Source organism: Symphodus melops, assembly GCF_947650265.1.
Source record: "Symphodus melops genome assembly, chromosome: 1".
Lineage (NCBI taxonomy): Eukaryota > Metazoa > Chordata > Actinopteri > Labriformes > Labridae > Symphodus > Symphodus melops.
In genome coordinates, this window is record NC_136691.1 from 34,176,325 (window position 1) to 34,194,150 (window position 17,826).

Below are 17,826 nucleotides of genomic sequence, written 5' to 3' on the forward strand. Positions count from 1 at the left end.
AGGTACTAAAATAAAATTAAAATATGAGAAAAAACAAGTTATGAGATAAAACATGATAAGCAATTACCAGCAATTCCCACCTGATGTTGGCTACATGAAGGCATTTTGTACAACCATTAGTAATGAGTAACCATTCAGGAATAAACGTTGGAAAATGAGACTGCTTGGTAATCAGTTATCATCATTCCTTTTAAATATTCTTTGGGTTAAAGCTGAATTAGTCCAGATGTTTCACCTCACAGTACAGTCTCCAGATCTTCCTGAAGTGTCCCAAGGTCAGTTGAGATACGTAATCTTTGCATTAAAGGCAGCGTTGATACACTTTTTAAGATTGAGGGTTGAAATTGTCTTTAGGTTCTGACAGACCTGAATAATCTGAAAAACGAATGAAGAAAATCTGTCATCTGTAGCAGTTGCAAGCCTGTAAAAACTTTGACCAATGTCTGCCACGAGGTACCAATCTGGTGAACCAATCACGTCTCCTTGCCTCCCTGCTTGTACTCTACCCCATGCACGCACGAGCCCACACTCAAAGCGTGAGCTGAGGTCCACTTCTGGACCAATGGCACTTGTATATAAGGCGTGGCTTTTGAGGGAGCACAGAGGGGAGGGAGTGGGTGCAAACGGAGCACTTAAGAAATGCTACTTTGAAAATCATGCTAGTTTTAGAAAGTTACCAACTGTGCCTTAAAGTTCTCGATAACCTGCATATTCAGGATGGTATATGGAATCAGACATAGTGGCCCAGCACTCTTCATGTTTTCCCGTAAGGATGTTGTTTGTTGATTACTTATTTACTCAATAAGTTGAAGCAGGCTCACCTCCCACCTGTCGTTCAGCAGCTGCACAGTAAATAACGATCATATTAGACCTTCATCTCGGACTTCAATCACCCAAGCTTCAAGTCCAAGATGGCTGCAACAGTAAATTATAAGCTTTTTGTGATAGTGTTTATTAGCAACTTGGTTTTGTTTTCGTGTAGCCTCACTAACATTTACATATGGTACTGTCCTCATGCAATTGGACTGGTTTTTACATTTGACAGCAATGAAAAAAACGTATACAGCGACCCAAAATAGCACAAAATGAAGTGCTCTAAATTGAGGCTGTCAAACCCTACCTACTACTACCTACTAACTGCTGAAAAGGCAGTGCAAAACCCTAAATTGGGATTGATTGCTGCTCTTGTAGTTACCGGCAGCAGGGTACTGTCGTGTGTTTCTTTTTCCGTATTGGCTGTGAAACAAATTTCCCCTCAGGGATAATAAAGTTAAAGCCACATTTATCTGACAAGTCCAAACCTAAAAAAAAAATGCTCTTTCCGCACTCTCTGAAACATTCAGTATGGATTAATTCATCCTTTAATATATGTCAGATAGGCTATTGTTTCATTCTTAACAGATGTAGTTTAAGATTTGGTATAAACCTCTTTGTGAGGGAACTCCTGGCTCGGGTCTATTCTAACCTGGAACATACAGTGAAGGCATCGAATATGGACTGTATGCAAGAGGTAAATCAACAACAACAAAGTATAGAGTTTTCTGTAATCACTGTGGAGACAAAAACAACATGTCAAGTTAATGTAGGACACTGAAAGATACCACAGGGGAAAGAATAAGTCAATGTAATGACAGAAACAGCATCTTATGACCTGTGCTGAGTTGATTGGGTGTTAGTAAGGTGGAGGAGGCGGGGCTTGTTGGAACAGGTGCTGGGACCATACCAAGGTGGATGAAAGTCTAATTGAAGGTCAGCCCCGTCCGTGATGAGGGATCCTCACGAGTCATGACATGATCCGGCCCTGAAGGCATTACTCATATCTCTCCCTGCTTCTCCTAAGTACCTTCCCGCTTGTGTGGCAGTAATCCAGTTGTACCACTAGATGGCCTCAAAGCTCCACACACCAGTGATTCAGTCTCGGGATGAAAATCAAAGGACTCTGTAGGAGCTGATGTGTTTTTCTGTCTAACATTTTTTTCATGTGACCCTCTGATGAAAAAACCAACAGGAAAGATTTCTGTTTTTAAATCGTTTCAAATTCATCACTGATTCAACGTGAGGCTGATCAGACTTTGACATTAACAATGTATACATGCACAAAAATATGACATTATTCATATTGAGTATTTAAAACAAACATTTTTTAAACATATCTGAGAAATTATTCAGATGGTATTAGATTCTAAAACAGGACAATGTGACGAAACGGGTTGAATGTTGAATTTCACCTCAGTCCTTAAAGACAACAGTGTGTATATATATTTTCATTAACAAATGTCCAGCTCGATTAAATTGATTCCATTTATTGTTACTGTATGATGTAAATGTGACCTGGATCTGGTTCTCCAGCCTCTGCCATTTTCTCGCCCTCAGAGCTTAGAAAAGAGAGAGAGAGAGACAGAGAGAGAGAGAGAGCTCTCACACTCTGCCAACAAGACACACATCAATAAGGTCAAACAAACACACTCACATAGATGTGCGCGCACACACACACACACACACACACACACACACACACACACACACACACACACACACACACACACACACACACACTAGTGTCATTGATAGCATATACAATCAAAAAGGATAATAATGGTCAAAATGTAAATGATTCATTGTCTCTGTCTGTGAAATGTATTCTATATTGTTGTTGTTGTCGAGATGACAGACAGGGATTTGTAAGCGCTTTTCATACAAATTACAACAATGGGAGAAATAGCTTCTGTTTGCCATTTAATTCTTTATAGCTAGATGGAGGTGTGTGTGTGTGTGTGTGTGTGTGTGTGTGTGTGTGTGTGTGTGTGAGGTGTATTGGTATTAGTTGTTTGTGTTTAGATTTTACAAAATGTGCCCCTACATTGAGCCTGAGACTTTACACCTTGGTCTACTCAGTGGGAAGGTGAGAGACTCTTATTGAAGAAGGTTATTCAGGATCCTTAAATTAGCTGTGTATAGCACTTTGACTAAAAGCGCTCTATAAATAACATTATTATTATTATTTTACTGATCTTCATACCAATGGCATCTAACATACAGAGTTATGTGTAAAATGTATGATAACATTAACATTTTATTTAAACACTCTTCTTTAGATTGTCTGCTCAAAGAACTCTGTACTGAAGGGAATGATGGACTTCAGTCCTGTAAGGTGAAGTGACAGTTTTGGGTAATTTTGGCCCTACTATGACATGGTCATGAAATAAATCTGTAGCTTCGATTTGTTTGTCTTGAAGTCAGAACTGTCAGAGTGAAGGTAACACTGGCTGAAAAAGTGAAGATGATTCTGAACTAATTTTTTCTCTGAACATTAAAAACAAATTTAACAGCACTTTCTGAAGTTTAAAACATACTTTATATTGTTTTTTTTTATGGTTTTATGTTTTGTTTTTGTTTATTATTTTAAATGAGTTTGTATTGTCTTTGTTTCTCTTTGTCTTCTGTAAAGCACATTGAGTGACCGTTAGTATAAAATGTGCAATAAATAAAAATGAATTGAATTATTCACAATAACAGAACTGTAACGTAGTATTCTTATTGCTCATACTATCATTAACAATAGTGTTGGTGGTTCTTTGTGTAAACAGGCACAGGGTGACGTGCTGTCATTATCGTGGAGTGTGTGTCGCTGCTCTCTCACTGTGAGCTGCTCATTAACTCAGATTCATTGAGCACTAATTGATGCTGTTTGAATGTTTGTTCGCTTCGTGCTGCTGCTCACTGCTGCATGATTTCAGAATCACAAACACAACACAAACGCTGACATGTTTATAACCGAGCTGATTCCAGATCAGCTGCGTGACATAAAGCTCATCACCTCCTGAACACTGAGAGGTCTGACTGTGATGAACATAGAGAGAGCAGGTCCTGCGCTGACCTGAAGGTTTACAACATTGACTGCAGGGTTACAGTTGGACTGAACCCAGATCTTAAAAGGCCTGTCTTTATTTGATATATCTGTTGGAGGTTGTTTTTCGGAAACAAGAACAAAAAGGTATTCTGTAAAATATTGGAAATGCTCCATTTGCTCTCAGTCGCTGGTGGGCGTGGCCACCTCAGTATTTGATTGATGGAGCTTGGCAGGTTGAGTATGGCGATAGAATTGTCTCGAAAAGATTTATACATGTCTTAATGATATGTATAAATATGCGTACATTTATGAATATACAAATATATAATAAACATGACTATTCTATCTCCGTAGTTGAGCTCCAGCAGGGTACAACAATCTAAGTTTAATGTAGCAGAGAGGTGCCTGAGTTTTTTTTTAAGCAGTTTTTTAGCTGTTGCTCAGAGTTTAAAAAGAAGCAATTTGATTGGCTGAATGGTAACAGCGTCTCCATCTGAAGTCAAAGAGTCAAAATGTTGACAGATTATTTGTAGGAATGATCGCAAACGTTTTCATTTAACAAAAAAAAATCAATTTCAGAAATATAAATCAAGGTTTTCTGTAGCAGACAAAAAAATAAATTACATTTTAGTTCTAAAGGCCAAAAGGGTCAAAGGTCAAAGGTCAAAGTCAACTTTATTGTCGCCACAGGAAAGTGGGTTTGCAGCCGGGAACATACAAAATATAAAAAACACTCATAGAAAATCTCCAAACATTTAACACATCAATACAACATCTGTCAAAGATTATTCAGCATTGAGAGGAAGGTGTTTAATGAAGCAGTCAGGACTTAAAAATGAACTGCTATTTTACAAACTAATCTTACATCCTCAGGCCTGTAGTGAAGACAAAAAGGCATCAAGTCTCCTTCGTATCTGCTGCTATTAAACTCTGTATGGAGAGGGTGATCTGGGCACGGCAGGAGAAGAAGTCGCCTTCCTGACCACCTGCCTGTCGTAGAGGTCGATAGGCTGGACTTGACTGGAAATCCTGCTTGCCACTTTAACAAGACTCCCCAAGTCTGTTTTTGTTTTCTAGGCTGAACTAAAGCTCACGACAGTAAATAGACATTTAAATACTGTTTACATCTTCACATGTAAGTCTGTTCTCCTTCACAGTGCTGCTGAGTTGGCACCAAGCAGCAGCCTGCAGTGTTGAATATTCAAGTCAACACAGAAGTGCAAAATCCTGCTGTCTGCTTGAGGCTGGCTACAGGAGCCCCACAAGTCACACAACACACCACATTGAAAAATAACCCTGTTTCACAGCAGAAATCAACATGTTTACGGCTAAAGATATCGGTATGATTTATAAACAATTAACTGAAATGTAGTTTTCCATGGATACATACGAGGCTGACTTGATTGACAGGCGGGCACAGGTTTGACCAGCTCTCAGCCTGTTGTTCGGTTGACTGAGAGTTTGGCTTCAAAGTAATTTCCAGCATGGCAACATAGAGAGCACTTCCAATCCTCCTGCAGTAACAGAGGTGGATCTCACTCAGGATTCGTCCATCGTCTATACTGAACCTGTTCAACAGAAAAGAAAACCTTATGGGTTTTTTCATAGGACCCTCAAGAGGATCCATGTTCACTCTGTGTGAGTTAGTTTGAGGTATTTCATTTGTTGCTTTTGGAACTGTTGAAAGACCGTTTTTTTGTTTGTTCACAGTGATGAAGCGTTCCGTGGTTGGAGGAAAACAGGTGACACAAAGTCTGCTAGTGGTAGCTTGCTGTCAATTCAGAAAGTTCAATAGACCCCTCCTCCAATTATTCTCATAGTTTGGCCTGCAGAAGTCAAGTTGTCTCACAAGCTAACCCTATAGCATTGGGCTTGTTCTCACTGTTGGCTCAGTATATCAGCGATCCAATCTAAGGAAGTCACAGGAAATATTATAGCTTTTTTTTTCTTCTCAAGAATATTTTTATTGAGTTTTTTACACATTTCCAGAAAGGGAGTACAAGTATTCAGAGGTAGACAGTGGGTGTGTGCAAACTGTAAATCAGCAGAAATATACAGGTACACTATGTCATTTGTACTGTACATGTAGGTACAAACGTACAGAGAGGATCCACATAGTTATATAATAGCTTTTAAATCCTACTACCGTGATGTTTGCTCAACATGAAACCGCTTCATAATGATTTCTGTTCCCCAGTATATTATTCTCCTTTTTTTAGTTGATATGATGAACATGTCAACTGTTCATTCATAAAAAGGCAAAATATGTCATCCAGCCTGAGCATAGCTATATTTTACAGAAACACCTAACCCTATACTTGGTGTGGTAATTATTTCTCTGTGAAAGCTTTTTGAATAGTTAAGCATTTAAGAAATCTAGTGATTTGGTCAAGTCAGGACTTGCACTTTTATAACAGTTAGAGAAATAACACACAGATTACACTATATGATATAACATATATAATACATTCTACTTTGCTTTTATCCTCCATGGAGGCCTGACACTGAACAGACTCCTCATCACTTACTGATCCCCCCACACAGCCTGAGGAGAAGCCATCCGTCATGATCGCCGAGCGTCTGAGAGGACTTGAACGCATCGCTTAGAGGTGGTAAAATGACAGAGTGACAGATGCTGTGTTTAGACTGTAGCCTGTGAGCTCTGACACACATGCAGAAGAAGATCCAGTTACTAATGGACCTCTGTCAGGTAACTGCTTTAGCAAAGACCAAGGAGATAGTTACCATGGAAACAGGCATAAATTAAACCCCTTAAACGAGGGGAGGGGGGGGGGGATGTCCTTGTCTGTTATGCTCGGTTTGTTTCCCTCTAAAAGCTACAAAATTTATGTTTCTCACAGAGGAAGTAACTTTTCACCAGCGTTTGACGTTTTGGTGTTTAAAGATGCCAAAAGTGACGAATGGAGAAAAGAGGCGCAGCAGACCTTCAGGAAGGCCTCTGAAATCTCGCAGTAATTTTTCATCTGAGAGAACACTAAGAGCTCAAGAGCCCTTCAGAGACGATGGCAGATAAAAGATAAAAAGAAAAAGAAAAAATAGAAAGTATAGGAAGTTTTGAGAAGAGTGTAAATAGCTCTTTTTATCCGTCCATGCTTCCACCAAAAGAGCAAACGTTTTTTTGTGTGAGAGAGAGAAAGAAAGATCATTGTTTACATGAGAACTGTCAGATGGCGGGGTTCTTTAGTTCTCTGCTGGATGTCTCAGTGTGCTTTATACTAAGTCAACATTTGCTCATTAAACAACATTAAACTGATTCCTTTGTTCCTGTTGAGTTGTTTTGCACAAAAGCTTCTGCTGAATCAATATATTTTGTATTATATTTCAGTAACTGTGTTTGCAGATAACAGAAAAACAGCAGGCAGATGATTTGTCAAAGGCACTCTTCTGATAAATGTGAAATGTTCGGGATATTCTTATAGAGGGATTCCTTCGCATTTAAAATCTTTCAGAGCTAGAAAAATTTTATGCCACAGGTATTTAAGACATTTAGTATTATGTTGGTTGTTCTCAATAAACATAATCCTGTTTAACAGTAATGGCACAATGTACAATCAGGTCAAAGAGATCTTAAATAACCATGACTGTCATTATTTACTATCAGTCTCAACTCATCAATTGCAGCGTTATCTGGGAACAAAACAAACGCCTCTCTGGTCCCTTTAAATATGTGTGATGAAGTTCGAGGTAATAGATGTGTATGTGAATGTGAGGCTAGTTGTAAAATCAGCATCAGCTTTGCTGTTCAGGTCTATTGATACAAAGATGTTTACTCTTTATTTAGTTCACAGTTTTCAGACACTAAAATATACTCACAGGCAAATTAAACAACAAGAGGACCATGGAGCTACACTGTGTGCAGAGGTGGGATATGTAGCACTCAGCATGCACCTGTCATGGGCTCCACATGTTTGCTTTTCAAAGTGAAAGCCAGAGCTGATTGTTTCAAATGAAGAGACTATCCACATTTCACACAATGTTATTCTGAATATTTGTCTGTGACAGTGACTCAGTGAACAAGTCACTTGAAGGAGGTTTAGCGCTGCAGGTTTAGCTCTCTCTCGGATCCCTGCTTAATGTTTGTACTTTATCAAGACATTTTTGTATTTCAGTAAAGAGCTTCAGTAGCCGAGTGAAATCCACATAGATAACTAGCTATTGACATAAAACTGCTTTGAGCTGTCGGTCTCAGATCCTGGGGATTTGTCAAGTAGGACTTTCAACTTGATGATTAATTTATTTTATTATAAGAGCTTTGTCTACTGGTGTCCTCTCCACTAACTCTTTAACGTGATAATACAAACAGAACGTGTAGTTGCATGTATGCATAAAAAGATCCTTCAATCAAATCTTTGACTTCATTTCTGTTCTTTTAGCTTCTCTAATATATGATCTGAAGAAGTGGGGTTGTTCATTGGGTCTCTTGCTACAGCCAGAAAACTTATATCAACAGGTTGAGTAAGTGGCTTATTTTATTTTTAAAAACTTAAATAACCTATATTGCCTGGAGGCAACATTATCACATATAGCATTGGTTCCCAACCCAACCTCGGGGGGTTTGTAGGGGGCTGAATTCTCAGGGGAGGCACAACAATCTGTCTGCTTTGAGGTTGTCAAAATTAGATTTGCACATTAAATAAAATTATGGTAAATCATGGCTGGGAAATACAAAGGCCTTTTGGTAAGAACAAGTGTGTAGGCATATTTGATGGATTTTGGATATTGGATTTTATAAATCAGAACTATTAAAATATATGGGTCCTTTGGGGGCTCAGCTTTTCTTAGTTATAACAGAACAGATTAAAAAGTTTATTTATAAAGCACATTTCATTAAAGGCAAGCTCAGTGTACTTTAAAATACAGGAATAAAAAGAGCTGTTTCAGCAATCATGGATGAGATACAGAAATCACATTTAAAAACCACACATCAGAAACATCACATAGCTTTCCAACACCAAAAAGCTTGACATAAAAATAAAAGAACAAAGTTGCAAATAGGACGGGCTCAAAAGATAAAAAGGTTGTGAACCACGGCGATAGAGGGGTAAAATGCAGCAGAGGTAATGACATTTACTTCTTTTCTGGGGGAGGACCAACATACCCTCCATTAAACTGTACTGCCCACTGTTTTTAATGCAACAACACTGTGTTATCCTGTGTCTCAAGCAGAGAGAAAATAAAACCCCAACACATTTTGGTAAATTATTGATGAATTAGTTATAAAAGCGTATCAATGTATCAATCAATCTTCATTTGTGTATCACCACTTCATAACAAAAGTTATTTTGAGACACTTTACAAAAGAGCAGGTAGAAGACCATGTTTGTTATGTTAATAAAGAAAACTGGGATCGGGGTGATGCAGAAAGGATTTCTCTTTTGTATTCCTCGTTTTCCTGTTGTCCACACTTCCTTGCCGCTGAGGTGGAGGTCGGAGCGGGCACTTTAGACAAAGAAATGTAAAAAGAAAAACATGTTGTCCAAACAAACTCAAAACACAACTGTCATTTAAATAAAAAACACATTATAATATATAATACAAAATGTGGCATATTTTAAACTATGTTGATGCTAATAGATTGGTGTTGTGCAGCAAACAGCAGGACTTTCAGTTCACACAGTTTCCATTATCTTTTAATCATCTACAACATGTCAGCCAACTTCTGAGTATCTAATCTCTTTTATCTGACTTGACGATTATTTAATATGAAAACGGCATCACAGAGGCTCTGCTGGGGCTCCTGACAGAGCTCCCCTACTGCGCATTAAAGATAGCACACATATGAATACTGTTTTACTCATGACAGTGATGTGGTTGATGATAGAGCAGACAAACTTCTCTATAAATGCAGCGACCAATGACGCTTGTAGACTACTAATTACAACATCTGAGGTCTGAAGTGGTTTTGACACTGTTTGTTGTGGACGATGATGAACTCTGGCTAAATAGTGTCCAGCTATCACAGAGGCTTCATAAGTATACTGGAGCAACGTTCAGTGCTCAGAACTTCAGTCCTACAGAGTCTTCTTGACGGACTAGTCAGCCTGGCTGCTCGTCATCAAGATAGATTGGAGCAAATTGCATGTTGTGGTGGTAAAATCCACTCACCATCTTACACATGAGAAAATGTTTTGATAAATCTTGTATGGCTGCAGCTCAGGCCTGGATCAGCTCCGAGTTCTGCTGCTTAGTGTATGTCACTGTAAACAATTCCAGGTAGCCGATAAACTATGTGGGAGCTGTACTCTGACGTTTTTCCACCTTTTAAAGAAGTTCATGTTTCAGGTGCAGCGTGTGTGGAAGTTAATCAACATATTAAGTTTAATCAGTAAGTTATCCTTTCGTGTTCGCAAAGAATTCACGTTTATATCATCACTTCAGTGAATCTTGAAGACATTTTTCACAATGTAAGTGCAGAATGTGTTACAGCTAACAGTATCCCCTGATGCCTCTCAGCTTTGTTCAGCAGCTCTGACTGGTCCGGGCTCGTGAATAAGATGCCCTCAGTAACAGTGAAGTCTCACCCGGAGGAGACGGCAGCCTTGGCCAGCCGCCCTCAGCCTTTCACACGGACGTGTTTCTGTGATCTCTGACCGGAGGCAGCAGAGCAACACGCTGCATCTATTCAGCAGGGAGCCAGGCTTTGATTTGGTTCATAGGGATCACTTCTAACTGCAGACAAGCATTAACACTGAGTAGGTCGTCATCTTTGACTCCATAGACCAATGATAGGGGAGCAGCGGCGCTGCGGCTCTAAAATGAGCTGAAGTAAAAAGGGTCTCTGTGCCACCAGCTCTCGGCTGAATCAGAATGTTGTCTTTTATTCCAAACCCATTAGCAACCTCCCGACACATGCTTTAATAAAAATACACATTTATTTTGGTCAGAATGGGATGAAAACAGCACTTCAGAACTCTTGGAGATTGAAGTAGCAATTTGGATGTTTCATTTTTTCCTCTTTCATGGCGTCGGTGTGTGCTGGTCATGAGGACATGGTTGAAAAAGCTGGGGATTGTCCATTCACAAACATTATTCTTTAATGAAGAGATATCAGTTCTTCTCTTAATGTTCAGACTGGTGTGTGTAGGTGTGTGTGTGTGTGTGTGTGTGTGTGTGTGTGTAGGATTCAGCCTGTAAATAGAGTGAAAGTAGGCTAATGGGGGTTTAAGCTGCTCGTCTTTCAGCAAGAACTCATTTCACCAGGACTTTAAAAAAAAGAAAAAAAAACATACATAAAGACTCAATTCAAAGGGATATGCTTTTTTTTCTGTATATAGATAATATCAATTATTGTCAGTTATAGAAATGGGAGTTATGGAATCAGAATTGTGAACTGAGTGACATTAAAATGAGCATTAGTCGATAGAAATGAAACAGTTATGTTATTCATTATTTTTATCAGACGGTAAAATATCTATCGATAAGTATATTTGTTTTTACAAAAACATCTCTCTGATTTGGATATTATCTACACAATCTTTAAATGTTAAACACTTTTAATTAAATGATCTGTCCATTTTACTTGTTCTTGTCCGTGTTGAGATTTTATTTGTCCTAAGATTGACTCTCGTGCAGAGAGAAGAGAGACGGACGGAGAATTCATTGTGCTGCTTTTTGATGTTCAGGAAAGTGAACCCAGCAGAAGAAGATGTTAAATGATTGCATTTTTTTTGCCTTTTGCTCTCAGTGTGTTATCCATTTAGAGACACACAGCCTTGCTAGCTTCACGTTTCAGTTCAGTGTGTTTTAAATGTGTCTGACAGTGCAGCAGCCTGCAGAGAGCCGCCTCTTTTACTGCTCGTCATTTCAGTTTTTCAGGTACTTAAACTTGCTGCTCTTCAGTTATTCCTTTCCAGTACCCCACCAAAGACATCTGTGAAATTTACACACCTGTTAGAACATGATAATTGGCAGAAATTGAAGTTGCAGGTCTTTTTCTCTCCAGCAGTAGAAGCTGTGTGCATGGGCATGGGGGAGACTGACGACCCAAGGCCCCAGTAGAGGAAGGGGTCCTAAAATAAATCTGTTGTTTTTGTCCATTTCAAACCAAAGTAGAGTTTTTAAAAGTGTAACATAAATGTAAAAAAAAACAAAAAACACTTGACTGATACGAAGGCAACAGAACTAGGAGTCCTAGACACCAAACATTGGGTAAACTAGTGTTTTTGGTGTTTTGGTATGATCGATCAAAACTGAACCCCATGAAATGTTGCTATCTTATTTGTATCATTTAAACAGTGTGAGCTACTCATTTCCTTCTCACCTGTCTTACAAATGAAGTGTTTTGTCTCTTTTAATTGTGCGGTATCAAAAAGTATGGATGCATTCAAATGTTCTGATGATCATTTACGTCTGAGAATGAGTCATTTGTGTCGTGGAGGTGTGGCTGAGGCTGTGGTTCATGGGCCTGATGTGAGATGTGCTCATTTTAAAGATGCCTCTGTGTGTGTGTGTGTGTGTGTGTGTGTGTGTGTGTGTGGGTGTGTGTGTGTGTGTGTGTGTGTGTGTGTGTGTCTTGGATGGTGTTGTGAGCAGTCTCAGCACTAAGTCATGCTGTACTACAGCCTTTTTAACAGCATCAAGCTGATGTTAGCGTATGTAGCTTCAGGTCCCTGTGGGTCTAATCCAACACTTGTTTGTGGCACTGCAGCACCTGGAGACCGGCGGGCTGATGTCGGACATGCTGTTGCCCATGGCTGCTCTCCAGCTCAGCATCAGTCGCCGTGTACAGCCGCCCCCCGCCGCCTGAAACTTTAATGCTGACACAGAGCTACCAGGATCTGCTCATCCCCCATCAGCATGAGCTAAGGGACTTCCTGCATGTCGGGAACACTAATAAGCATCCGGGACCTGCACAGTGCATGTCATGCAGGGTGTGTGTGTGTGTGTGTGTGTGTGCATGTTTGTGTGTGTATGCACCAACTTCATCAGAGGGAGGATGTAAAGAAACACAAGGGACTAATTTTCCAGATGTCGCAACAAGAGAGACAAAGAGAGGGATGTATTCAATGATTCAATGTTACCTCCTCTCTCACTAACATACACACACACACACACACACACACACGCACGCACGCAGAAACACACTTCTGCCTGACTTCCTCCAGCACACCGCGGCACTCTGTGAGCAGTTAATTATTGAGCACCTGAAGAGGAGCAGCAGCTCTCAGGCTGCTGCTGTCTGCTGTTTAAAATAGCTCCTGTGCTGTGCATATACACACACACACAGACACACACACACACACACACACAGACACACACACACACACACACACACACACACACACACACACACACACACATACACATTAAATCACATATGATTCTGCATTTCCTTCATATGTCAGTCTTCTTTTCAGCCAGCGTCAGTCTAATAACAGCAATTATGCACATCATCATGTGTAAGTCCTGATTTCTGCAGAGAGGCACAGCTGGACTACAGATGAAAGATCCCATCACAAATCTCGCTCCATCGTCTTCACTCTGCATGCAGACAGCTCGGCCTGTAATGGAAGATTAACATGTCAGAGCTCAGAGTGCAGGGACTTGTATTGAGCCGAGTCGAGCTGAAGACAAAAACACCAAAGATATCGGTCCGAAGCTTGAAATAACGTTTGTTTCAAGATCTAACCTGTCACAATTTGATTATGTGATGCTTCCAAAACAAGCTCTACAGTGGTTCAAAGTCTGCTTCTTCATCACGGTGACCTTTGTGCAATAAAAATACACAAATTCCTTTTCAAAATACTCACGAGGTGATGCTTTAGTGTGAGTATATATATATATATATATATATATATATATATATATATATATATATATATATATATATATATATATATATATATACATATATATACATATATATGTAGTCTGCTCCTTAATCTTTATTGCATACATTTTCACTTTCTCCACACTGTCTGTGATTAAAGCAAGAAGTCCATTTCAGAAAAGTAAAAGCTCCTGGGGGCTGATTAAAGAATTTTTAGTTGAGGACATGTATCCAGTTCATTGTTTCCACTTGGCAAATCGTCACCCCGAAAAGATATCGGAGTGTACACGGAAAGAAGGTCCGGGCAGGCCAGACGACTGGAGAGGAAGTGTTTGTCTAATGTACGAGGTGGATATAGGTAGAAGCGTAGAGAAGGTTATTAAACATGATAGATGTGATACTGTGAGTACGACTTGTTTGGTTTACAAAGTCCAGCTGGTGCACTTCATTTGACCTCTCACCCCGTGTCAGTGTTCATATATGGACTTGTTCTTTGGATTTATTATATTGTGAGTTTTTGATATCCTTACACCCCTATTATTTATACTCAGTTACAATGAAACATCAGAGTCTTTGGAACAATTATGATTGTGGAACAATATATTCTTATTGTGTGTGAGTGTTATTTGCACGAAGGCTTGAAAGACAGTAAAAGGTACTGAAGATATAACTTCACAGGATGCTCCACCTTCCTCATTTTAAAAGGTTGGATCTTTCTTTGTTGGCACATCTAACCAAAGAAATACATTACAACTTTATTCTTGTGACTTCCTAAATTTACGACTTCAATCGAGCAAAATTATTTTATTCTTATAAGATTATGAACTTATTTCTGAATTCTGAGATTGTCCCCCCCCCCGCAAAAAAAGAAAAAATGAAAGTGCTCTCAGTGGTTCTTAACATGTCTAGCCTCAGGACACACCACCAACTCCTTAATGAAAAATTGCAAATCTTTTACACCCAATCAGATGTATTTAATAAAAATGTGTGCTGTTTGAACCGGAGACGGACAAAATTTGTGGTAGAGCAAAGAAATAGCACAATTCTGAAAACAGCTCTTTTGGCCCTCGACCCACCAGAATCACTGCTCTGTAGCTTTTAGATAAAAAGTTAATCCTGATTTAGGTTCTAATGTTTCTTTGGACATTAAGCACCACAACAGTTTTCTCACGGCTAATAGCTAACAACAGATATAGCAATGTAGCATGGTAGCACACTAAGGATTTTGTACAGATTTCTTTCCTCCCTCCTAACATGTTGAAACATGCCTGGTTAAGTTTTAGGTAACAATAAAACACATCTACATCTCCTGGATGAGAAACATTGGCTGTGGGCTGAAATAATGCTTAAAAGTCTGCTGGGTAAAAATCCTGTACTGATCCATCCAACCTCCCTTGAAATTGCTGTTATTGGTCCTTTTACTGCAGTATTTGATGACTTGTCAAAAAGAAAAGGTTGAATGTTTACTTGTAAATGTCCATCTTACAAGTGTTAAAGAAAACACCGCCCATGTGCAGCCGGAGAATCATAAATGTTTACCTCCTTTCCTTCATCTCTCCTTAAAAATATGAATAAAAGATAACTGGGAAAGCTGGTATAGCCTGAAGGCACTCTGCGGATAAAATACACTTTCCTGTCTAATTGTCATTTTCAGTTGGTCATAAATGTCGTGATGATAATGTTTGCGAGGACAGTGTTGTTTGGGGGAATCACACAATGAGCAGAGTTTGTGTCTTTCTGGTATAGTGTGTGTTTGCTGTATACTCTTTTGTGTTTTCCTGTTTGTTTTCAGGATGATGTGTGTGTGTGTTTGCGTGTGTTGGTGTGTGTGTGTGTGTGTGTGTGTGTGTGTGTGTGTGTGTCTCTGAGGATGATGCTGTCTGTCTCATGTTTTAACGAGAGATGACACCCCGTCCACAACAATCAGTGTTATAGGAGCAGCTCTGCAGAGATCTGAGGTGCACAGGAACACAGTGTTTTTTTATTTGGTGCATGTGCTTTGTCTATGTTTTAAAATATATACATAAATATATATACGCGTACACACACACACACACATATATATATATTTATATATACTGTATAAGATGAGACAGGGAGGGATGACAGCGTGATGTGTGCAGCCTCCAGAAGCAAAGCGGAGCATCTTTAATGTTGCATTTAGAGTAAATCAGGCAGCAGAGAAACAGGCAGACACTCCCCTGTGACCTGAATGTGGAGTCACGAGAGAATACCCCAACGAGCCGCTCTCCGCTAAATGCACTCTCATATTAATATTTTATAACAACCCATAATGCTGCAGGAGAAAAAAAAAAAAAAAAAAGAGGAGAGAGCCAGGAGAAGGAGGAGGAGGAGGAGACATACATCAATTTGACCAACGTCCTCCTCACTGCAGGAAGTAAAGACAGAAAGAGGAGGGAGACTCTCTCTGCTGTGAGAGGAAACTGTACACACACACACACACACACACACACACTCACACACACACACACACACACACACACACACACACACACACACACACACACACACACACAAGGCATCATAAAGACATGTGTTACGTGCTGCAGCTGCAGAGCAACACCTTCATGTGAGCTGTCTGTAATGTGTTCATAACTGCTGACATGAAAAGCCTCGTCCTGTTCTGATCTCTCTCCTCCCTTTTCTCGGGTCATTAGATGTAAATATACACATATCACGTCGGTATGTTCAGCGGAGATAATCTCTCCGTGCTCTCATTAAAAACACAACCAGCCGTGTCGGATTATTGCAGCTGTCTATAATATTTCTATATTTCACCAGTTTACGAGGAGTGATTGTGTTAGTGTGGCTGTGATGATTCCAGTAATTACACAGCTGTAAAAAATACTTCAGTGGGTCATTGTTATGCTCTTTAGCAGAGTCAGAGAATCATCTGCCAATTAAATCTGTACCTTTTTTACCTCTGTAAATTCACACTAAACTCACACATTTTGCTGTGTGAGTTCTTAAAAACACTATCACAATGATATTGCTTTTGGAAGATGAGCATTTATCAATCAAGACATTGATGTCTCAGCCTTTATCATTCGTTGAGTTCTGATTCATTGACGAGAAACTCAGACAACAGATTCATTTTTGGTTCTCTTGAAGTGTGATAGAGATGTTTTCTCCTTCTCACACAGCTACTGTATAGCGTCGATAATAAATGATCATTCTCATCATTCATAGAAATAATATGTTTCTGCAAGTTATGATATTATGAGGACTGATCATTTTAGTATGGTTGCGATGCTTCCACTAAGAGCACATATTTTCTATTGGAATTTTTTAACGCGTTAATTTTTACTGCTTAATTATTTAAAATGAACGCAGCATTCGAGAGCCCCAGTTTCAAGCACAAAATACCTCACATGCACATGCACACCAATCATTCATCACTCATTCACGCGCACACACACACACACCTACATGCATACACACACACACACACACACACACACACACACACCAGGATTTCTATGACCTCAGCTTGGCAGGAATAAGCGACAAATAAAAAAGGACTTTTACACTTTGATATGATTTGAGTAAAAATCAAACAATATTACTGCCTGTTAGGATACAACAGGAACAGACGGCTTAGATGCAAAACATTGGTTATATTATGTTTTCAATTATTACATTTGTATTTATTTTTTTATTTCAATGAATTTAACAAGGATGACCTTACTGAGATGAAGAGTCTGATGAACAACAGAGTCCTGGCCAAGACGGGCAGCAGCACATTAAACAAGGGATGAGATAAAACAGAGAAATTTAAACACACACAGATAAACATATGATGAAGTCACAGAGCAGATAAGTCATTATTTAAATCATCTACAACTCCACATATCTTCCTTCCACCATTCTTGTCCTTCGACATGATTCAACATAGATGTTGAAGACAATCTTGTTTTGTGTGCTGCTAACTTGTTTTTCTGCACTTTACACAGTTTACAGGAGTCCGTCTGGAGCTTCAGTCATTCCTCTACTATACACTCACCTGTCTAATGAAACAGATGCTTCCCTGCTTATTGATACAACCGAAGACTGTATTGCAAAGAAGGTGTCAAAAACTATCAGACAAACGTGACGATGGCTCTAAAGACACTTCGCCAAAACACCCGTTGGGGCGACAGTAGCTTAGTCTGTAGGGACTTGGTTA

At 39.4% G+C, this 17,826-nt stretch overlaps 1 protein-coding gene across 1 annotated transcript in view; it reads left to right on the forward strand.

Moving 5' to 3' along the window:
* golph3a (golgi phosphoprotein 3a) overlaps positions 1-17,826 on the forward strand; it is a 186,236-nt gene that overhangs the window by 16,272 nt on the left and 152,138 nt on the right. The window lies entirely within an intron of this gene.